Here is a 25,918-nt window from a genome sequence, read left to right on the forward strand (position 1 = left end):
TATTCATGGTTGATTGCAATATTGTTGTTCTACAGAAAGTGAATATGAATTTGTAAGGATTTAAAAGAATTTGCACAATACTTTCCTTAAGAGATTAGTATAGGAAGTTGTTTCCACACCTGAGTTTCCTTACATCTATGAATATGAACCACATCATTGAAAAAATTAAAATCATATCCCTTAGCTTTGATAATTCCAAAATTTTGCATGACTACTATGAAACTAAAAAAATAGTTGATCCTCTTGCTAATTATGGTACTTAATGAAAGCATAGTGCTAAATGGGATGGTACTTTGGAGATGAACAATGAATTAATTGATGTCATTAATTATGATAAGTGCACCCTTAGATTAGGGGCAAAGTTGATAAATGATTCAAAAGACTATCGGTACAATCTTTCATCATTTCTTGAGCTTCTTATGTATGTTGGCATGGATATTCATCTCTCATATAATAATTTTTCACACTTTTTGGGTAGCCATTTGCGTTCTTGTTTTAGAAATTACCAATTTCATCAATGTTTAATCACATTGTGGGTTTCCATAAGAATTTTTTTCTTTTGAACTACACCATTTATTACTCTATGTTATCTATGTGAAAATTGGTAGAAGGACACACCATGTTGAACCCATTGAATGTGAAATGGATGAATGATGAATTGGTTTAAATAAAGCTCATGAAAAGTGGTGCTATGACTTACCTAGAGAAATCACATGTCCTAGATCTAAGAATCACTAAAAGCTTCACCAAAAGCTGGAATAAAGGTATGTTTACTATTTTTTGTAGGAGAGTTAAGATTATTGAAGAATTAATTGCTAAGGTAATGGGTCTTCTTATCTCTGGTATGAATTTTTTTAAAGATGTCAAAACTTCAAAAGTTGTTGTGATTAACTATCCTACAGATCAAAAGTAGAAGGATCTTCTGGTCAAGAGTAATTTGGATTTCTTTGAAATGTCTCAAATCAAGCCTTTCTAGGTTAACTTTCTAAAATTGGTAATAGATTATTTTACTCTTAATGGTAGTACTAGGGTTCACAATTTTCACTTTGTGTTTCTAAGCCACTTTCATTATTAAATTTTGATCAACTTTTCCTACTATCTCCTTTTCTCTATGGTGAAAAGTATTAAGAACAGAAAGAACTCAGCTAAGTTAGTGCTTCATGAAGGTATGATTTTTCTCACTTTCCATTGTCATGATAATAAGGTGGGTACTTTATTGGAACCCAAAAAATAGCATGGCAAGAGAAAGATGGAGACCTCTCAAGAAGGTATATCGAAAAAGAAGATAAAATTTCCTCATGGTAAAAACAAGGAAGAGTCATAAACATAAACTAAGGTTTACAAAAGTAAAGATTATGTAACTAGAGAACAAGAGGATGAAAATTGTGTGAGTGATTCAAATAAGGAAAATAATGGAAGCTAGGAGAAGTCTCAAAATAGGGGAAAGCAAAGTGTTGGTGAATCCTCTAACACCAAAGTAAATTCTAAGGATCTAGTTACTAAAGATATAGAGGATGAAAAGGATACTACCCTTGGGAAAATTGATATGGACATTGAGAGTTGGAGTGTGCATAATCTTAAAGTCATCCCCAATATTCAAAATATTTATGGAGAGATTGAAATGGAGAAGGGTCTTCATCTCTGGCTAGTGTGAAAGATAAAGGGGTCAATCAAAAGGATAGGGTTGAAACCAAAAATGTGATGGAGTTGGTTGAAACGAAGAAAGACAATAGCAAGGAAGGGAGTGAGAAAGGAAACAAACAATAGGTTAAAGAGTCAAATACGATCAATTTAGACTTGAATTTTTAACTAGGTGAGTTATTGGCTGATATTGAGTAGTTGGGAGGTTTGAATGAGTCTATTGTATATAATCTCCAACTTTTAGATTATATTGTTTTTGAGTTCCCCAAGAAAAACATTTTTATTCCCATTCTTGCTGATCCCATTATCAACGATGAGGTAGATAATTTAAAAGATCAATCCCTCCAACTTGACTCAAAGGATCTCACAAATGATATAGACAATACTATGGGAGTCCTTTAGATTGTTAAGACAAGGTACATTTACTCTTTCCCCATTGATAAATGGATGGTAAAAGAAGTCTTTGATATGCACAATAAGATCACTATGATGGAAGAAATATTGGACATAGATATCAGTCTCGCTAAAGGGAAGCAATAAATTGAGATGGATGGTAATATATGCATTAGTAAGGCTAAGAAAACTAAGGAAATTGTAGACAAGAAAGTTCAAGAGATCCTAGAGGATAAAATGTTTCTTTTGAATGATAGAATGGAGAAGATTGATATTCTTATCAAGTCTATACTTCTTTATAACCATGAGGGTGTTAAATAATATGCTACTAACTTAAAGAGACTCTATGGTATGCTAGAGAAAAATAGTAAAAATATTGTGAAGGTCGATATTGAGGAGAAGTCAACTTCTAGTTAGAAGGAAGGCCCTGAGAAAACAACCAGAGGAAACTTGGAGAAGAAAGCTACTACTAAGGAGCTGGAAAGCATAGGAAACATTGATATCAGTGAAATTAAAATGGCCTTTTAGAGGATGGATGATCTTGACATGTAGTCTATGGAGATCTTGAAAAAACTTCTTCAATGTTCTTCTCTCTATTTTGGTCTTTTGTTGTTTGTTTTGATTATTGGTTGAGGTTGTCGGTCATGTCTGTTAGAACTACTAGTGATATAGTTTTTTGTTCTTTTTGTAATGTTATTATAGGGTCTGTTGGAACTACTAATTATGTAGGTTTTTGTTTCTCTTGTTATGATTGATATGGTTCAGATCTTCTCTGGTATGATAAAACACATATTATATTGAATATCTATATGTAATTCAATTATAAAGGCTTTTGGGTCCCTTCAAAACCTATTTTTGAATTAATCAAAAATATCAAATATGTCCAAAAAATTAGGATACATGACCACTAATATTAGAATAAGTGAAATAGCTAATCATAATGTAAAAGAATCACATCCCATACCATCAATCCCTGTCAACATATTATGAATCTATAAACATGAATATAGTGTATCAAATGTTGAAACTAAAATGAAAAGGTATCATATGTTATGATGAGTTGGGATGCGGCCTCACACCACATAATATCCTTTCAATTAACTATCATGAAATTACTTAAATATTAAATTGTTATCAGGAGGAAAGGCATATTATAATCATGTGCATAATGCATAAATATTCTTAAGTTGACTAGTCAAGATATATGCATAATGTCATCCATGTAAGTTTGATAACTAAGTATTAGATGACATTACTACATTATATGTTGTCACTTTAGTTTAAATCATAATACCTAACATAGTAGTTTAATATCCCACATCAAATATGATCATAATATTTCTAATACTGATTTATTGACAAATTTATCATCGTACATAATTTTGAACATGAAAACACTTCTTAACCTGATGAGATATCCATCTACAATTTTCCTCATGAAAATTTCAAGCCCAAGAAACTATATGCATAAAAACATGTATAGAGGTAAACACCATTTAGGAAAATTTATCATTTGATTACCATCTCTATATTATCAATTCATAACTCACACAATGGAGTGACTGCCTTTCTAAAGAAATACACACATGAACTTACACATATATGTATAAATGAATTTTGAGGATTCAACATGTAATTTAAATCTTGGTTACTTCTCATCCTAAAATGGGTTCAATTGTCCTTTTACTACAATTTTGCTTAAAGATAAATCGGTTAAGTTAACTATTCATAATGCATGCATAATCTTAGGAGAGTATCCTTTTAGCATTTCTCATTTGGATTTAACCCACTCACACACATTTATGTCTCATCAACATATAACTGAATCCCACATAAATTATCTATAGAGTTGTGTATATAAAGGGATTCATTTAGTTACATACATCCTTCATAATATCATTTATAAGTTACACATAGTCCAATACTCCTATTGCACTATCATAGCAATCACATAAATTAACAAATCATCATGCAGGTAGTAGTGTATTATAACATTATAATCATAAGTATAGGATTTAACATAACAACAATACCAAGTCTCTATCATATAGAGTCTAAATACATTAATCTAATATTATCCAAATAGGAGAACTAATAATGAAATAAATAAAAATCTTTATCGCCCTTGATATGATTCTTATAATTAATCAATCGATGAAGGAAATGACATATAAGTAATCCAAAACTATTTCTAAATGAAGCCCTTGTGAAATTTTCCACGTGAAGAAAAAATATGTGATTCGAAACAATATTCTAAAATAAAGTCATCTCATCTTGCATACTTAATTTTTTAATTCCTCTAACAAGGGTATATTCACAAAACTAGTATTTTGTTAACTGCATAAGATGCGTTGTCTTACATCCTCCCCTTGGTTTCAACTTCCTCTTGGAACCAACCAAGTACACCTCATTGTAGGTTCTTACCTATACTTAGTCATATCTTTATCTTTTGGTTGGAATTTTAAAATTATTGGTCTTTTATGCATCCATACTTGGTCAAGATGTAGTTCCCATGATTGGGTATTTCACAAATCCTTGGGTTAGATATAAGTTCTTAATTTTAAAGTGGCATGATAATATTTTGAATCTCATAGTTTTACAATGTAGTAATTTGCAAGTGTATATGATACATGGGACCTTTAGCTCAGGACATCATGCAATTGGAAAAATGGACTTTGCTCAAGACATAGTTAAGTCCAATACTTAAAATCTCATTGTGCAATAAAATCTTGATCCTACCTTCAAATAAGCCTAACATAATGCTCAACTATAACCAAACTAAGTTTAAGAGATAATAAAATTCCTACTAAAATATTTTCTATGGGGTTGACTATCCTTAATTTTAAGACATGGGAAAGGGTGTTGACAAGGTGGTCTCTTCTATTAACCCCCAAATCAAAAAGGTAAAAATACACATTTTGAATGCTCTGCCCCTTGCATGATTCATTGGGAGTCTCTCCCTTGGTTTTGGCTATATACATAAGCCACATTATAACATTCTTGCCATTATTTTGCACTAGAAACAAAACAAAAAATTTCTAAAAAATTAATTTAAATCTAATGTTAAATAATTTCATAACTAAAAGGAAATTCAAAAGAGACCACAATAGGGAACTTGAAATATATTATTTACTAATATAGGTTTCTATTAATGGAATGGGGCTCTACTCTAAATATACAAAAAGTACTAGATTCTGATAAAATCAATAATCTAAGGTATGTGAATCAAGTGGCTTATTTTGTAAACACTAAATATGGGCAAGAAATCTAAAAAATATTGCTTTTCCCTACCATAATTGTGTAGGTACCCTAACTAGGGTTGCACTAGAGAAAACTTTGAAAGCTTAGAAATACCACATTGGCAAGAATGTTAAACACTCTTAGCAATAATTATTTCTACTTCTAAAGAAAAAATCACATTCTTGTGAAGGTAATCACCCATTTAAAAATTGGGTGAAAGATGATAAAGATCAAGGTTGGATTAGAGTCGAAAGACATGCAAATAAGATGAATAAATCCAAACCTATGGCTAATCTAAAAGTACAAGCAACAAATAAATCTAGCAACCCCTATTCATCAAATGATCAAAATGGGTAGTCAAACCTAGGTTCACCAAATCAAGTGAATAGGAAGGATGTGTTTCTTCCACCAAAACCTAAGAAAGTCACTCTTCGTAATAACATTTTAAATATGGAATAGAAAATAGATATTACTTTACACAAGCTAGAGGCCTAGCAACAAACTAGTCCTTCAATCAAACAAACAACAAGTAATAAGTATATGTATAGACAAGTCTCTATAATGAATAGAAAAATAGATATGAAGATCATTCAATCTCCAATAAAGGGAATTGCATCAAAGGAAAATCTCCCCAACACAAATTGTACAAGTTACATAGTAATAATTAGAAATACAATGACTACATATTAATCACATCAACAATGATCATAGTGAAGATCACTAGTTTGAATGCAAAACTTTGGAACATTTTGCATTATTGGAATGACCCTCAATTGAAGAAACCTAATTTGGAGAAATAGTCAAAAGGTTTCTGTAATGATTAGGTAAGTATATCTCCCCTCTCACATAGTTTTTCTTATTTGTGATACAGAAGTAAGTTGATTAGAGATGAGTTTTTGTTTGGGCCACTATGATTTAATAAAGTCATTAGTGTAAATTATACCAAATAGAAACCTAATTTTGATGAGAGTTTTATTATAAAAAAATCTCCCAACATGGGTTATCTTTGGATCTTTTCCAGTAGAATTACTACATAGTCATGTTCTAAAATAGATAGGGAGCTCAATAGGAAAATATCTACACATAGAATCAAATTTCAAGAATTTCAATGAAGTAAAAATCTTAGTAAATTTAAACTTAGAAGTTTAGGATTTTATACCTATCAAAATCATTACAAATAGATCCATATATAATCTTTATTTTACACCTTTCAAAGGACACATCCACAATACTATTCTATTAGTTTCATAATCCAAAAGTCAACCTAATATCAAAAGTAACCACAAAAACTCAAATATAAATAACTTTTTTCCTATGATAACCAAATTTAATAAGAATAATTGGGAAGATTTCATTCAGGAGAGTTGGGAAAATTAGATAGAGGTTATAGATAAGACACTATATCAGAAAGATAATAAGAAGAAAAGGTAGTGACTAGATAGCCTAATTTTTGCTCCAAGAGGGGATATAGAGGAAGGGGAAATAGTAAGAGACGGGGAAACAAAATACAACAGGAACCATAAGGAATTATTAGCATAGATAAAGGGATAGCAAGAATACAATAACAAAATTAGACAAGATCAGGCTTACAAAAAAGAGGAAAATCAAAATGCAAGTACTAAAGAAGTTGGAATATATGATTTAATAAAAAAATTGAAGGGTATGACTAAATATGAAAGTAACTATCTAGAAAAATCAGGGATAGAAGATAGGATTAATATGTTGGAATAATACAAAGAATAAAAGAAAAAGAACCTATTTATAGAAGATATAATACAAAATATCAAATTACATAGCAAGTTGATGACTGAGATAATGTTGATACATGATGACATTTGTGATCAAATAATAGTATGGGAAGAGGCTCAATATAATCCCCACATTGACTCAAAGGAATAACATTTGTGTAACAATTTGAGGTTAAACTTGAAAATATTACCTAAATGAGACAAGATTCATGAAAGTTAGAAATTGAAGAAAGAAGAAGATCCACTAAACCCAAACACAACTGTAAGGAAGGATCATATCAATCAGAGTTTAAGAAAAAATATTTACAAAGAGAATGCTTTATAATTATTAGAGGATAACAATGGTGAGTCTAATCAGGAACCATGGAAGGAAAAAGGTTTATCGCCATCAAATCTGATTTACTAGAGAGATACATTAGAATAAGAGGAAGAAACATGCCCAAATATCAGAAATAGTAAGTATCCAAAAGATAAAGAATTAACAATAGAAATGGAAGCAATGGTAGAATGGATGAAGAAGCATCAAGAAATAATCAAATAAAAGAGACTTAAAGAAAAGATGAAGCAATAGACAAAAGGAAAAAAGAAAAAAGAAACCCTTGGTGATAGAATAGGAGGTAAGTACAATAGGCAATATAGAAAATAATGAATCAGTTTTAGATAAGTATACAACCTCAGGTACTCCAACAAGGTTTGGGGAATATAAACACATAGATTTAATGGAAGAAAATGATAGGAATAAATAAAAACAAGATCTCCAAAGAAATAGAAGAGCAAAGAGAAGGAATACACAAATATATTTCTATTGAAGTAGAGACATTTTTAAAGGAATCTGAATAGTTAAATCAAGAGGGAATCCCTGATTATAGGGGCTCTGACATTCTAGAAGGGAATAATGGAGGAAAAATCTAAAGTTGGGAGGAGTTTGTAGTCAAGGTCATAAAGATATTGATATAATAATTGGTTTAGATGATATGATTAGAAAAATAGGAGGTATATATACTAATGAGGTGATAAATAATTTAGCAACAAAATGATGAAAGAATTAGAAAAGGAATAATTAGAAAAAGAGGTAGATAAATCTATTGCCAAAAGTGTGTAGAATGCTAATTATAATCAAGACATCCTTGGTGTTGCAGAAAAATTGGAAGGCTTAGAACACCCAATATGTAGAAAACATAGGAGAAAACAAGGAAATCCTTAGTTGAACTTAGAGTAGCTATAGACATAGCTAGAAACTAGAAAAAGATTAATGATCTTCTAAGTGTAGGGAAGGGGAAGTTCATTCCCACAAATCCATGATGTTATCAAGATGGAATGTTAAGGGCCTAAATGCCACTAAAAAAAGTTCTTACTCAAGTGCAAGTTAAAACTATTTGAATTTGACATAGTATTAATACAAAAAATGAAACTTAGCAAAGAAGTGGAAAAAATTACAAGAAAATTGGGAACCTGGAAAACAAAATTGGTTGATTTGGCTTGGGCTTATGATGGGATTGGTATTATATGGGACCCAAGGGGGAAGATTTCAAACCACTTGTATCTAACAACAACTAGATGGGGGTAGTAAGTATCTTTAGAATTGAATTTTCTTTCTTACTTCTTAATGTGTATGGACCAAATCTTACAGTGAATAAGAAAGTAATATGGAATGAGATCAACAATTTCTTAGAGATAAATCCAATAGAAAATGTCTTCATTGGGGGAGATTTTAATGTTATTATAAATTCAAGGAAAAATCAAGTGGATCTAAAGCTATTGCACAAGTTATGACAAACTTCAAAGAATGGTTTGCAAAAGAAAACCTACAAGATATCTCATCATCTAATGGGGTGTTCATATGGAATAACAAAAATGTTAGCTTCTGTAATATAGTAGAAAGATTGGGCAGATTTATGTTAAAGGAAAATTTAATTATCCCTTTAACATTAACATTCTCCTTAATGTAGGATCATATCATTACCTAATTAGGCTAGAAATAGGTGAACCATAGACAGCATCAAGAAACCCATTTAAATATGAAAAAAATGTGATTCTTAGATAATGATTTCCTCAATAATATAAAACTATGGTGGCAAAAAGAGAAATTTGAAGGATCAAAGATGGTTTGTTTTGTAGCAAAAATGAAATTATTCAAAGAAATAAATAATAAATGGAATCAAGTCCACTTTTAAAACATATTTAAAGAAAAATTAGAAAATTATGAAGAACTAAAAAACCTAAATGAAGAAATCATCAAGGTAGGTGTGGATAACAATAAATATATCAAAGAAAAATAACTTCTAGCTAAACAAGAAAACATCATAGAAAAAAAAGAAATATTGTGGAAGCATATCAAGAGACATATGGTTGTTAGAAGGAGATAAAACTACAAAAATATTCCATAACAACATGTTGAGCTATTGTTTTGCATGTTGCTTGATGACAATAATCCTTTCAAACTCCTCTCTTGAAAAGCTATTCCAAGGATTAACTCCAAGGTTCTGGGTGATCTTGCAACCTACTAGAATACACTTAGTTGAAGATAAATGTGAATGTTCATAAGGAGGCCTTTGCTGGTTCTGAAATGATTTGGATAAGATATAAAATCTGCTTGCACAAGAAAGAAATATATTTTTTTATTTTTTTCTATTTTTAAGATGAATGCAATCTAATAGTGCAACTATATGAATTCCTAATTTAACCAAGGGGTTAATAAAGAAAATAACGAAGATAAGGTGACAAGAAATTTAAGCAAATAACATGAAAGTAAATCCTAATGGACATAAGCTACGGAAACAACGCGTCTATGAGTTAAGCCTTTGAGAAGATTGGTAGGTAACCAATAAAAATAGGAGCAATGATTCCTTAATTCCATTGATACAATCATCGATGGGAATTCAATAACTGTAAGATGTTTCACTTTTCATCAAATCGCAAGACCACAAAAAGTGCACTCATGTGAGACGAAAAGCTATGCAGGAACAAAATGGTGATCTCTTCTCAAACTAAGTATGTTAGCATAACTTGTAGATCCATAGCAAACACTAGAATTAAAAGATCACATAACTAGAAATAATGCAATAAAGTTTTGGCTCAATTACATTCCATGAACATACATCCATAGAATATAACACACTTAGGCAAGAATCACTACACTCCAAATGTGGGCACCAAAAGCATATGTTATTGCAAAATAATGGCAACCCTCAAATACATACTACATTCTCGTATTTATTAGAAATCTTCTCCTCAATTTGTGTTGAGAGTGAGAGATATCTTTGTGCAATCATATGCTTCTAAACTAATAAAAAAAATCTAATTATGTACAAATTGACTATCTAACTGGTGCTAAGTAGGACTCCATCCATATTTATATCATTAATTGGATGCATGAGCTTTTACATGTCATAAAAAAAAAAGCATGAGAAAATAAGAAAGAGAAAGCTCTTAGTTGATGTAGGAGTCTTAGAGATGCCAAAAATAGAAGCCCAACCTTCTTTGGATGTTTGTAGGAGTTAAACTACCTTAAGAATGTGTTTCCAATGCATGGAAAGCTTCTAAATTTATAATTGATAGTTAACTATCGGCACACCTCAAACTTCTTCAAAAAATTCTAGAAAACCTTTGAAAAGTGTACCTACACACCTAGTGCACTTGTGCACCAGTTCACCTCAGAAGAAATTTGTGCAAGGTGCTAATTTCACCAAAAAATCAAAGTTCTCAATTTTGAAAATAGTTTCTAGGTTTTGCTCAAATGGGCTTTTAGATCACTTTTGTTTACTTACTCTGATCCTTTTGATGATTTATACCCTCTTTATAGCCAAACAATTTCATAGACTTGAATTCCTTCTGCTTCTAGAATCCCAAGGCACCTGTGTTGAATCTTGTCATTAATAGTTGCATAAGATGAAGAACCTATTCTAGTTCATGTATCCAACCTCTATATCTTTGATCTTTAGTATAAATTGCTTGATTCTTTCTTCTCCCTGACTGCCCAATCCTTCCTGGTCAGAGACAAAGTGTTATGGATTATCAAAAATGATCAAATATTTGAAACTTTTTCATTATTTTTCACAAGTTTTTCTAGGTCTTTTTAACTAGCTTTTTTAGATGTCTTCTACTCAAAATTTCAAGCTGAAACTTTCATCGATCCCTAAAACTAAGTAGTTAAAGGCTCACTATTTTAGGGATAGAAATTAGATTTAGTTCTTCTTTCCAACAGTGTAAACGGTTTTGAAATCTGAGCTCTAGGTCAAAAGTTATGACCCCAATAAGTTAAGGATGCCTTTTTATATGCACAAAATAGGAAATCATTAGTCTAAAAAGTTGAAAAACTTAATTAAACAAATCCTAATGACATGGGAAAACCCAAAAAATCCTTACTACTCAAAAGCACAAAAAAAAACTTGATTTCACCCTAAAAATGCAAAAAAGAGCACACCATCTACACTTGACGGGTGCACTTGGTGTGTTATTTCTTTATTAAAACCTTGACAGATAGGGTGTGCAGTAGCACAGCTCATGGGATGTGCTGGTGCACACCCTATAATCATTTTGGCATAAAGTCTAAGTTTTTCAGGGGGTGCACCTAGTTAGGTGCACTACTACACACCCCAAATGCTTTAAAATTTTAAGGCTTTTTCTTTTTAGTTTTTTGCTTTGAAGTAAAAAAGGTAAGGTGCACAATAGCGCACCAAGGTAGGTGCACTACTACTCACCTTACTTTGGTTTTAATGCCCTTTTTGTCTTTGAATGCAAGTAAGAGGCAAAGGAGACACACCTAGCTTAGTGCGGTGTTGCACAATTCAATATCTTCGAAATGCAAATGGATGGATAGAAGGGGAGTCCCCTGGGTTTTATAGACCTAGGAACTTACATACCCCTTAGTGTTGTGCAATTGCACACCACTAAGGGTTATCCCCCTTTATTGAGTATTTTGGCGCACTAGCGTGCCTCATGAGGTGCATTAATGCACCTTGTCCCTTTGAATAAAGACTTATCTCTCTGAAACCATGATTTTTTTGACAACTAGGGTTCCCAAGTCGAGACCTGGACATGAACTAGGACACTAGTTTAAAAACATCCAAAAAAGGCTTGGTCCTTGGACTAGGGTTTTGGAGAGCCAAAAAAAATAGTAGGGGGTGCCCATTTGTAATTGAAATGGGGCATGCATTGTGAAACCACAACACAACACTAATAACAAAAGAAATACTAATAGAATAGTAAAAATTAAGGATAGTGCTTGAAATATAATTGAAAGCCGAAATAAGATAGCATAAACTTTTGTTAAATATTTCATGGGTATCCTAAATAATTTTGATTTCTCAAATTTAATAGCCCAAAACAAGATGATAGGCTTTATCCCTAAAATAATAAGTGTAGAAGAAAATAAAACATAACTAAGAAATATACTAAAGAAGAAATAAAAGAATCGATATTCCAACTTAACCCCTGACAAATCATTAGACCCTGATGTCTTTCAAGCCTTCTTCTTTAAAAATGTTGGTATATTTTAGGACACGATCTATGGGGGCTATTGAGGAAACTAAAAACTCATAATCCCCATTGACTAAAATTAACAATACCTTTTTAGCTTAATCTCGAACAAAACCAATCATGAGGATCTAGGATACTTTAAGCCCATAGCTTTATGCAACACTATCTACAAAACTCTCTCAAAAGCATTAGCCAATATACTTAAAAGGTGTTATCAAAGCTCATCTTAGAATAAAAAATGGGCTTTGCTCCCAAGAGGTCAATTTTTTCATGATATAATCATTATTCAAGAATTAATTTATTTTGTAAAAAGTAATAAGAAATCTTGCATGTTAATGAAATTAGATCCCCAAAAAGCCTAGGATAAAGAAGAGTGGAGATTTTTATGTAAAAAAATCAAAGCCTTTGGATTCTCACAACAATGGATCAATTGAATTTATAATTGGATTTTGACACCCAAGGTCTCTCTTCTCATAAATGGAACTCCCAAAGACTTCTTCAACATATCTAGAGGAAATAGACAAGGGGTCCAGTATCAGCTTTCATCTTCATTATTATGGCAGAAGCATTTGGAATAGCTATAAAAAAGGCCCAAATAGAAAGGAAATTTTGAGGAGTCACAACAATGGTGGAAGTCCCTGAAACAACAAATAAACAATTTGCAAATGATACCATTTTACTAGGAGAATGCACTTTGGAAGAGGCTCAAAATTTTAAGCAAATAATAAATAATTATATGGAAGCATTAGGTCATAAAGCAAATGCTAATAAGTTAGAGATCTTCTTTATCAATACCAACAAGGAAATATAGAGAACTATTTGTAATATAATAGGATTTAGGAAAGGTACTTTTCCATGCATTTACTTTAGTATCTAGTTAGAAAAAGGAGTTAGAGAAGGCAAAACTTGGAATATGATTTTGGAAAAAATGGAAAAATAGAGAGCTAGAAAGGAACATGATTAACTAAAGTAGGTAGGATAACTATGATAAAAGTTTTACTAATGGTTATTTCTTACCTCCCCCTACCACAAGGAGAAAAAATAAAGTTAGACTCTAAACTTTAAAAAAATGGTAAGGCCAAAAAGATAAGAAGAAACAAACCTTAACAAAATGAGAAAAAATATGCAAACCTAAAGAAAATGGAGGCCTAGGTATAAATAATTCAAGTTGACAAAATGATGCTTTAGGGGCCAAACTTATATGGAGAATGTGCAAATAGCATAATAGTAAATGGACCAAAATTTTATTTCATAAATACTTGAATAATTCTAATCCTCTATCGTTGTTTTGAACTGAAAATAAATCAAAAGGCTCTAGAATATGGAACTTCATGATGAAATGTTGCCCATTAATAGCTAATAAGCTAACATGGGATATTAGTTTAGGTCAAGACATTTTATTTTGGGAGGATTCATGGGGTGGGTGTTACAATGTGGAGCCTAATCAGACTCAAAGGTTTATTCAGTGTGGTTTTCTCCCTATATTATTTCTACAAGGGTTTGGGGGCAGCGCCCCTGCAGGGTCTTTGGGCAATACCTTAGGTGCCCTCCCTATCACAATACAGGGTGGGGTTGAGGAGCAACACCCCTGCGAGGTTTTTCAGGGGCAGTGCCCTTGAAGCCAAAAATGCCCTTATATTGTAAAAGGCATCAACTATTATTTTTCCTATTGGATGATTTATTCAAGCCCTAATTTTGTAAGTGGCAAAAGCTTGTATAAAAAGGCTTAGGGTTAGGAATTTCATGATGTAATGGTGATATTGTAGCTTCTTGCAGTGGTATTAAGTTGTAAGGGATTACAGATTATAATCGGGTTGTAATCATTGGATAATAATAATATTGGACTTGTTGTTGGTAGACGTAGCCTAGGGATTGGGTGAACCACGTTAAATCTTGGTGTCCTGTGTTCTCTTTTATGCAATAAACTATTTTTTGGCATTGTTTATATTTGCATGTAACTGTTATTTCTATCTAAGGTTAATCTTAACAAGTGGTATCAAAGCTAGACGGTCGTCTTTTTTTTTTTACTAGAGCATCGTCATTTTTTTTAGCAATCCTCTACAAGAAGGTCTCACGATTGAGTGGGAGTCTCACAGTTGTGTGAGAGCGATGTCAGATAAGGGTAAGCTGAGGGTTGACAAGTTTAATGGGAAGAACTTTTAGTTATGCTAAATGCAAATAGAGGACTATCTTTATCAGAAGGATTTATGAAAGCCGTTGGAAGGAAAAATCAAGAATCAGAGATCTATGACAAATGACGACTGGGATCTTTTAGAAAAAAAGGAACTTGGAAGAATTTGATTATGCCTAGCACCATCGATGACATTTAATATTACAAAAGTAAAGACAATAGAAGAGTTGATGCAAACCCTAGTGAAACTGTATGAAAAGTCCTCATCTTCAAACAAGGTATTTCTCATGAAGCATTTATTTAATATGAAAATGATAGAAGTTTGATCTGTAGTGGATCATTTAAATGAGTTTAATACTATTACTAGTCAATTATCTTCCGTAGGTATCAATTTTGAAGAAATTAGGGCTCTCTTGATTTTGTGTTCTTTGCCTAAAAGCTACAATGGCTTGATAATGGATGTGAGTAATTATGTCTTTGGATCTAATACCCTAAAATATGATGATGTGATCAGTGTTATTTTGAGTGAAAAAACATGTAGGAAAACCTTAGGTGGATCTACATTAGGAAGTGCTTTGAACACACAAAATAGAGGCAAAACAATTGAGAGAGGAAATAACTCCAAAAATTGTGGAAAATCAAGAGGAAAGTCAAAGGGAAAGAGGTCTCAATCTAGTGGGCCGAGAGATTGTTGGTATTGTGGGAAATCAGGCCATAAGAAGAAAGATTGTTGGACTAGAAAGAACAATGAAGGAGATAAACCAAAAGGAAACAAAGAGACAAATGTAGTAAGTAACAAATCCAAAGAGGATGCTTTGCTTCTGTCTCTAGAAAGTGTTGATGATTCATGGGTTTTAGACTCTGGTGCTTCATTTCATGCTGCACCTCATAGAGGTTATTTCATTGATTATGTCCAAGGAGATTTTGGGCTTTTTCATTTGGAGGATAATGAACCCTGTCAGATTGTTGGAAAAGGAAAAGTTAAGATTAAGTTGCAGAATATGAATCATTCGCTACTACATAAGGTAAGACATGTTCCAAGGTTGAGTACGAATTTAATTTCAATAGGGCAACTCAATGATGAGGGTTGTGTAGTTACTTTTAATGGTAAAAATTGGAAGGCTTCAAAAGGTTCCCTTGTAGTAGAAAAATGTGTGAAAGTAGGCACCTTATATCTTTGTAAAGGTCATATTGTTCATTCTAATTTGATTGTTTCAAAGAAAAATGAATATTTAGGAATAGTTGCTATAGTTGAGCATGGAGAACAATTAGCTGCTATAGATTCTGATACAACACTATGGCACAACAAACTTGGGCACATGAGTGAGAAAGGTATGAAAGTACTTCATTCAAAGCAAGTTTTACTAGGTCTAAAATGTGTCAATCTAGATTTCTATGAAAGTTGTGTTCCTGGAAAAAAAAAGAGAATGAGTTTTGTGAAGACTGAGAAGCAAAATAAAAGTGAGAAATTAGAGCTTGTGCATACACATGTATGGGGACCAACTCAGGTATCTTCCCTTGGTGGCTCTCATTACTATGTTACATTTATTGACGATACAACTAGAAAAGTATGGGTTTATTTCCTTACACAGAAATCTGATGTATTCTAAACTTTTAAGAAATAAAAATGCTTGGTTGAAAATGAGACTGGTAAGAAATCAAAATGTCTCAGATCTGATAATGGTGGTGATTATTGTAGTCATGAATTTGAAGATTATTTCTCCACTAATGGTATTCGTAGACAGAAAACTATTCCAAGGACTCCATGGGAAAATGGAGTGGTTGAATGCATGAACTGGACTATAATAGAGCATGCAATAAGCATGAGGTTACATGTAGGGTTGCCCTTAAACATGTGGACGGAGGTTGTTAATACTACTATACATTTGATTAATAGAGGTCTCTCTACTCCTTTGGATTGTGGTATTCCAAAGGAAGCATGGAATGGTAAGAAGGTGAGTTATCCTTTTCTCAAAACCTTTGGTTGTGAAGCATTTGCTCATATAAATTCTGAAAATAGAACCAAGCTAGAAGCTAAGTCAAAGAAATATGTATTTCATGGATATGGCATCAATGAATTTGGTTATAGGCTTTGGAATTTCGAAAATCATAAAATTGTAAGAAGTAAGAATGTCATATTCAATGAGAAAGTGTTGTACAAAGATCTATTGCAGTGATATGAGAAGAAAGAAGATGATTATGTAGTGTTGGATGATACTCCAAAAGTTGATGTTCCAACAATTCCTCATGGTCTGCAACCACCGAACCAACAAATACCATACACCCAATTGAATATTAGACAACCAACAAGGATAAGTAGACCTCCAGAAACATTTTCTCCTTCCTTGTATTCTATTTTACTTACTGATGTTGGTGAACCAAAATGTTATGATGAATCTATGTAGATGGATACAAAGATTCAGTGGGAGTCTGCAATGAAAGAAGAAATGGACTCTTTGCTGAAAAATAAGACATGGAATTTATGTCATTTTCCTGCAGGTAAATGGTTTATAGGTTGAAAGAAGAGGATGGAGATAAGAAAAGATTTAAAGCCAGGTTAGTGTTAAAAGGATTTGCACAGAAAAAAGGGCATTGATTTTGATGAGATATTTTCTTCTATTATTAAAATGACTTGTATTCGCGCTATTTTAGATATTGTGGCTATTGAAGATTTGTATTTGGAGCAACTTGATGTTAAAAAAAACCTTCCTTCATAGTGATTTGGATGATGAGATATATATGACACATCCAAAGGGATTTGAGGTCAATGGTAAGGAGAACTTAGTGTGCAGATTGAAGAAAAGTATATATGGATTGAAGCAAGAACCTTGGCAATGGTATCTAAAATTTGACAGGTTTATGCATGAGCATGGATAAAGTAGGTGTCATTTAGATCATTGTATCTACTTTAAGAGGTTGGATGATGATAGTTACATTATTTAATGTTTATATGTTGATGATATGCTTGTAGCTAGGTCTAACATGAATCATATTAAGGGGTTGAAACATTAGTTAACACATGCATTTTCTATAAAGGATTTGGGGGCAGAAAAACAAATCTTTGGTATGAAAATTTGGAAAGATATGAGGAATAGGAAATTGACATTACTCATGCTGATAATATTGCAAAGGTGTTGCAACATTTCTCTATGGAGAATGCTAAAGTTGTTAGCATGTCTTTGCTTGGTCATTTGAAGTTGACTAAGGAGATGTGTCCCAAGACACAAGAAGAAGAGGATAAGATGTCCAAGGTATCTTATGCTTTAGCTGTAGGAAGGTTGATGTATCCTATGGTATGTACAAGGTGTAACACCCCACCAAGGGACCCAAAAGAATTAACCTAAATTTTTACTAAGTTTACTAAACATTTTTTTTTTTAAAGTAAGAATGTATAACATACACATCAAACACATAGTAGCAGAAGCAATAACATGTAATCATCAACAAACATACATCACAAGTTACATTCCTTAAGAATCTCAAGACGTGGAGTCATATTTATATTTAATTAATTCTAAGTCTAACAACTACCACGTACATATGAAAGAATAATTAGAAAGTCCAATGTCCATAATATACATTTGTTCCGAATGCCTCTTGGCAAATTAATTCGGAATGCTCAATCATCCACTGTACATGTCACAGGGTATGAAAGGCTTAAAAGAATATACATATATAAAGATAAAGATACATCATCCTCAATTCCATGATACAAAGTACAGTAAAATAAATGAAATTATATACCATACATGATACATCCATTCATCGTAAAAAGATAAAACATCCACCATAAAATCTAACCATTCATCATAATAATCCATGAACAGAATGAAGGTATAAGCCAATAGTAATACTCCAGCCACGGTGTCTCGGATGGATCTCAATGGTAAGAGTAAAAGCACTACCACCCGACCGCGTGGAACCTAGATGGTCCACTCCCACCGCGCTGAGGAGATAGTCTCAAGTCCCAAACAAGGTATCAAAACACAAAACACAAGTACTCTCTAAGTCTGAGAAATCCTAAAAGTATACTAACTCAAAGGTTCAACATAGATAGACATCTAGACCCAGAGGCACCACAAAGACGCGTAGGAAACCTGCTATGCAAGCGGGAAAGTGTCATCACATGAATCACATTGGAAGTTACCCGAGAAATCCCTCAGGAATCTTGGGTCCCCAGTAATCCTGCGGCCATTAGTATCCTCTCGTACTGACGAGGCATACTATGGAATGCAAGGTCGCAACCAAGCGTTCTCTCTACCCCATCCTAGTCTTTAGTAGCACTCAAGGCATGGGAGAGAACATACAGTTATCTTATTAGGTTCATTTAAGTCAGTATTTAGGTGAGATGTTTTCACTTATTAAAACAAACAACTTACAGTGAGTCATGCCCAGAGCCACTTCGAGTCTCCCGTCCCTCATTGCAAGCCACTTCTCGACACTACACATAGATAACCTACCTTAGGCTCATGAAATCACGAATCAAAGAATCATAATAAAATCAGCTCAGTCCTATACAAGCAATTGAAAAACATCATAAAAGATAAGCCACAAAAATTACATCAGTTCTTCATGAGCAACAGATAAGCCTTTTAATAATAATCATATGATCACAACAGTTCTCTATCAGCAGCTGAAGGCATCAATGATAAATCACAATACTGATCAAAGACTCCAAAATGGTCAAGTCAACACATGACATCATCAAGAACATAACAAACACTTCAGTCCTCTCAAGCGACTGAAAAGCAATCCAAGTATAACTGATCGAGACTCAAAAATGGTTATCAAATATAACTGATCGAGACTCGAAAATGGTTAAGTCAGGTATCTCAAATATATACACCACAACGTCACACAAGAAGACAGAAAGCAATAACAACTAGTAAATACAATCATGTCATAGAGCATACCATTGCATAACCATAGTTGGGTTTAGAAAGATCGAGACCAAATCATCATAACATCACATTCACAACCTCGAGCCTTTGGTAACAACCTAAGCTGGTCAATACTAGAGCAAACCCCCAAACCTCCAAACATAGACAACAAAATAATCTCATAGAAAACCAAAGTCATCACACAGTTGGGTCTGAACGATAATGTATTGTTGAGTTAAGGTAAGGTTTATGTTCCAGTTTAACGTCTATTTCAAATAACTAAATTTTCGCAACTACCCCTTACGATTTAACCCATTTTTATATTTAAATGATTCTATAATTACTCTATAAATATTCTAAGGATAATCTTTTATTTTGCTAAGTTATAAAATTGATCCTTAATGATTTTAAATAAAACAATTACGATTTTATTAAAATCATTAATTATAAATTTTTAATATCATTAATTAAACCTCAATAATAACTTCCATTAAATCTATAATTTAATTCTACAATTTTATCAAATAATATCTATTATTAATTATCTTAATTAAACTACTTTTAATTAAAATAATCAATAATTAATGATCTAACATCTTCATTAATTATTAATTTATTAATATTTAAACAAAAATTAATAAATTAACATTTACAAAAACTACATTAAAATGCATTATTATTTAAATTAATAAATAAAACTTATCAATATAATATTTAATCTAATATTAAAATTTATTAATAATATTAAACTTGTTAATAATTATAATTATTTAAAAGTATTAATTTAAAATTAATATATATTAAAATCACTATTACCAATCTTTATAATTTAAAAAAAAAATAATAATTAAAAAAAACTTTAATGCTAACCGGTGTTTATAGCCCGCGCGGCTTTCAACACTGCAGCGACAGAGTATGCTGCTGCCGCAGACAACAGTACTGTTGTTGCGAGCAGCAGTGTACCTGCTGTCATAGCCCCTTATAAAGGGTGCCGACAGCGGTACGGGGGGGTGCGTGGGGTTTCCCACCCCTCCCCACTCCTATATAAAAAATATATAATATTTTTTTTTTTAAAAAAAAAAAACAAAAGAAGATTCGTTTATGTAAAACGTCCTTTTAAATTTTGTTTTATAAATTTTTATTTTTATTTTTATTTATTTATTTATTTTTATTTATTTATTTATTTTTTATTTATTTATTTTTAAAAATCTCTAACCCTACCCAAATTTAATCTTCTCAGATTCTTTCATTTAGAACGAGGGTTTCTAATTGATTTACTTTTCTTTTAAACATATTATAACGATACAGCTATCGTTGATTTAGAAGAGGACAAAAGATTCACACAATGAAATCCAGAGACTTGATTTCTTCTCTAATCTTCACGCATATAGAAGGGTTTTGACATATATTTAATAATTACAATATTGAAATGTTCAAGTATCCATCATAGAGAAATTCGAATTCACAATCCACAGACACGAAGAAGACAGGAAAGGATAATTGCATATTTAATCGATGATCAAAACACAAGACCCTACCTGATCCTGATGCTATTATGTGATCCCTAGGAAACTATAAGAGAATTCGCTCCTCTTCAATAACCTTCTTTCGAAAAATCTTTCTTGGAATTAACCTTCTGAAATTTGCTTCCAAAAGTTGTCTCCCCAAAAATTTCCGTCCAAATTCGTTGTGTCCCCAAAATGACCTCCCAAGTTGTGATAAGAAGTCTTCTCCTCAAATCGGGGCACTAATTGTGCGTTCACCCGAGAAGACTCTTTGCACAACTAAGTTAACTCCCAAATTAACCTTTATTATCTTTTCTTTTATTTTGCATTCATCTTTTCATGCACATTAAGTTGAATTATTAAATAACTTTATTTATTATTCCACTTGACTTCTATTTTAAATTAATTAATTACTTTAATCTCATGTGCACTTTATGAAATTAAAATAACATTATAATTTTCTCTTATTTTATCTTTTTAATTTATTTCTTATATTTAATCTTATGCACAAGTCATGCGAACTAGAATCTTTTATTAAATAATTATATTTTCACTTTTTAAATTATTTTAGAAACTTAATTGATAAAATATTTATTAACTCAAATAATAATAATATTTAGCATTTATTTAAAAATGAACTCTAAATATATTATTATTAAATTAACTAAATATTATCACGTTCTAAATTTAGACTTAAAGGTTTTATCTCCAAATTTAATTCCTTATTATTTAATTAATTTCTCAATTAATTAAATGCCATTAAATATTAAAGTGTCATAATAATTCACATTAAATTAAATCATTAATTTAATCTTTTTAATTAAACTTAATTAATAGAAAGTACACCAAGGACTCATAAAACAACATACTGAAACCCATCATAGAAAAACACATACTAAATCAAACAAAAAGGGTTTTAATCATGAAATTACATCATTTGATGCATTCGGAGGGTACTTAACTCAAATACTTGTCCTAATTATCAATTAGGACAATCGGCTAAAGGGTTTAGGATTTGGACTTAAGAGTTTATCTCCCCTCTCTTACCATTGAGATAATGCGATAGGGTACGCTCATCCTGGCAATTCAGGAAATTCGATACCTGGTACCTGCAACTTGCATAAAATTCACGCATGTACAAACACAATATTCTAAGCTAAACAGACAATGGCAGGAAGTGGTGCATCGTGTAGATCCCGACTAGCAGGTGACTACGACTCCTTTCCTTAACCACATCAGAAACACCATACATAAAGAAAACAAACATGCACACCATACACATGTAGTATGGGGTAAGTATCCATAAGAAAGCACATGTGATAGTAAACCATCTAACTAATCATCATCGATAATTGAAAACATTGAATAATCATCATACATGCATGAAATATAGAATACCAAGTAATTTCATCATATAATAAACTAAGTGTAAAACAACATCTGATAATCTCTAAAATAATAATACTAATCATCAAACATAAAATTGGCCTAAAAGAGTTTGGCAAGGATGACTGAAATGCGACTTAGGGGCAGGCACTACACAAGGCTAGATATTACACATGCAGTGGGAGTTGTAAGCAGGTATATGAGTCATCTAGGAATCAAGCATTGGAATACAATTAAATGGATTCTTAGATATTTGAGAGGAACATATAGTAAGTGTTTACATTTTGGGGGCTCTATTACTGATTTATGATTATATGTTGACTCAGATTTGGTAGGGGATATTAATACTAGGCGGAGTACTATAGGTTATGTATTTACTATTGGTGGGGCAATAGTGAGCTAGGTTTTTCAATTATAGAAGGTTAGTGCTTTATCCACTATAGAGGCAGAGTATTTTGTTGCTACAGAGCCAGTCAAGGAGATGATATGGCTTCAATTCTTCTTGGAAGAATTGGGACACCCTTAGAAGGATAATTATTTGTTTACAGATAGTCCAAGTGTCATTCATCTTGCAAAGAATTCAACTTTGTATTCAAAGACAAAATGCATACTATTGAGGTACAATTTCATTCAGTTAGTTTTGGATGATGGACAATTAAAGCTAGACAAGATACATACAAATGAAAATCCAGTGGATATGTTTACAAAGGTAGTGACAAGGGAGAAGTTGAATTCCTCTTCAGTTTTGGTTGGTATTCTTGACTCAACAAAATAAAAGAACAACAAAGTCCAAGGCGGTTTGATATATTCCAATGGAAGCTACAGGTTTAGTAGTGCTATGATCAGTCTCCCAGTGGGAGGTTATTTTTGTGGAGTCTAATTAGTCTCCAAGTGGGAGGTTGTTGTGATGTGGAGCCTAATCAGACTTAAAGGTTTATTTGAAATGGTTTTCTCCCCATATTGTTTCTACGAGGGTTTAGTGGCAGGGTTCCTAAAGATGGGGTCCTGGGGCAAGACCCCAAATGCACTCCTTGTCGCAATATAGGGTGGGGTCAAGGGGAAACACCCCCACGAGGGTTTTCAAGGACAACACTTCCAAAGCCAAAAATGCCCTTATATTGTAAAAGGCATTAGTTGCCATTTTTCCTATTAGACGACTTATTCTAGCCCTAATTTTGTAAGTGGCAAAAGATTGTATAAAAAGGATTAGGGTTAGGGATTTCATGATGTAATTGTGATATTGTAGCTTCTTATGGTGATATTGTGCTATAAAGGATTACAAATTGTAATCAGGTTGTAATCAATGGATAATAATAATATTGGACTTGTTGTTGGTGGACGTAGCCTACGGATTAGGTGAACCGCATTAAATCTTAGTGTCTTGTGTTCTCTTTTATGTGATCTACTATTTTCTAGTATTGGTTATTTTTGCATGTAACTATTATTTCTATCTGAGGTTAATCCTAATAGTGGGTGCTCTCCACTACTCCATCATTGAAAACATATTTGTTCTTATTTTAAGGCTTTCCTTTGTCTTTTCCATTCTCATTGCCATTTTTATTTTTATTCAACACAATGTCACCTTTTCTAATAGCAACATCCTCAATGCGGCATGCGCTTTCAACCATGGCATTGAAGGATGTAAATAGTTATTTTTTAAGATCAAAGTAGAGTTCAGGTACAAGTGTATTGATAAAAATGTCAATTTTCTTGATCTCAAGAATTTGCCAAGGGTACCTAGAATGTAAAGATCTCCATTGTTGGAGGTATGTTGCAAAGGGTTCACCTTGTTTTTTTTAATGTTGCACAAATCCAACATAGTCATAGGTAGTTGAATGTTGTAAGAATACTATTAGATGAAGCATTGTGCAAGTTTGTCAAATGCCTTGAGAGGGGGTGACAATTTCGTGAACCATTGCATGGCTTGGCCCCTCAAGCTCCTAGGAAACAACCTCATAAGCTATGTGTCTTCATGCATGAAGTCCATACTAAGAGCATAAAAGTGCCTTACATGGTCATGAGGATCACCATTTCAATCATATTTATCATATTTGTGAACATCTATATCCCTAGGAAATGGGACCATGTAAAGATTCATGTCAAAAGGATGATCACATATTGATTCAAGAAAGGAGGTCTTGACTTGTTCCTTGGAAACTTGTAGTTGTGCAAGTTGATTTTTGAGTTCTTGGATTTCCTCTAACAAGATCTCAACTTTGGTAGGTTTTCATTTTTTTTAAAATTCTTTGCACATCAAAGTCTTGAGGGAGTTTCCATCTCTTCATTGTCATGTATTGAAAGTATTTGTCCCCATTTTTTTCCAAGGCTTTGAGCATAAGCCTTTGGGAAACCTTGTCTTGTTGAAATCTCATGATATCTTCATTAGTAATTTCATCATTAGTCTCACTTTCATGGTGTGAACGTGACCATCTAGGTGGTGATGGACACCCTCCATTGTTTATTCTAAAAGTTCTAGGAGGTGTATTGTTCCCATCATTGCCACCAAAAGGAATGTTGTCAAAAGGGTTGCTATGGTAGCCATGTCTATTTTTAGCATTATGAGCATTAGCATGAGCATCAATCACAACTTGGTGATAAGACCTTTCCCTAGTAGCCCTACGTATGGCCTCTTGTAGTTTTTCTTTTTCCATGCGGGCTTGTTCTTCTAAGTGGTTTTTCCTCTCTTTGGGATGCATGGTGAGTAATACTTTTTCTTCACCCCTAGGTGTATCAAAGGGTGTATTGAATTGATTTTAAAAGCTATAGAGTGGGTTATTCCAGATATTAGCCTCTTGTGGTTTATCAGAGACATGATCCTCAATACAAGTTTGTTTGCAAGGGCACCTAGTTGGAGTTTCCAACTATTCAAAGGTGAAAGAAGGATGACTTCCTCTACTAACTTGGAATCTAGTCATGACTGACATGTAAGGTTATGTCTTTGTTTAATAGGATGAGAAAAGTGTTTTAGGTTTGAAGCTTATAGGGTAAAAAATGATCACTTGTCAAAGATAGAATAAACAAGTGGCTTATCAAGAGTGCTCAAGCATTTATAATAGTACTGACTCGAGCAAAGAGAGTGAGAAAGAAGAACGATAAAAAGTAGCTAGCATAGAAAGGTAACCAATTTTGACAAGTGACCATTAGTGATCATTTTTAGCTTACATCTGATTGACTAAACCCATCTTTTTGACTTAGAATAGTACTTCACATGGGGATTTTTGACTAGATTTACGTAGGATGAAGTGACAACACCGCAAAACTAGCTAAGACACAATTTTGACTTTGTTTTACAAGTAGCAAAAGCCAGGTTATATTTCTCTAAGAGGCAGGCAATATTTGGACAACAAAAGATATTGTACGATAGAGTTGACAATAGTTAGGCAATACTTTTGTGCCAAACAATATGTTTCCTTAAGGATTCCTATATACTTCACTATAGTTAGGTGACAAACTTTATAGTAGGTAGATGATATAATTTCAGAAAAAAAATGTCATATGATACTTCTCAAATAGTCA

The sequence above is a fragment of the Cupressus sempervirens genome, chromosome 8 (genome assembly GCF_028749045.1).
Source record: "Cupressus sempervirens isolate cs-2001-9-10 chromosome 8, ASM2874904v1, whole genome shotgun sequence".
Classification (NCBI taxonomy): Eukaryota; Viridiplantae; Streptophyta; class Pinopsida; order Cupressales; family Cupressaceae; genus Cupressus; species Cupressus sempervirens.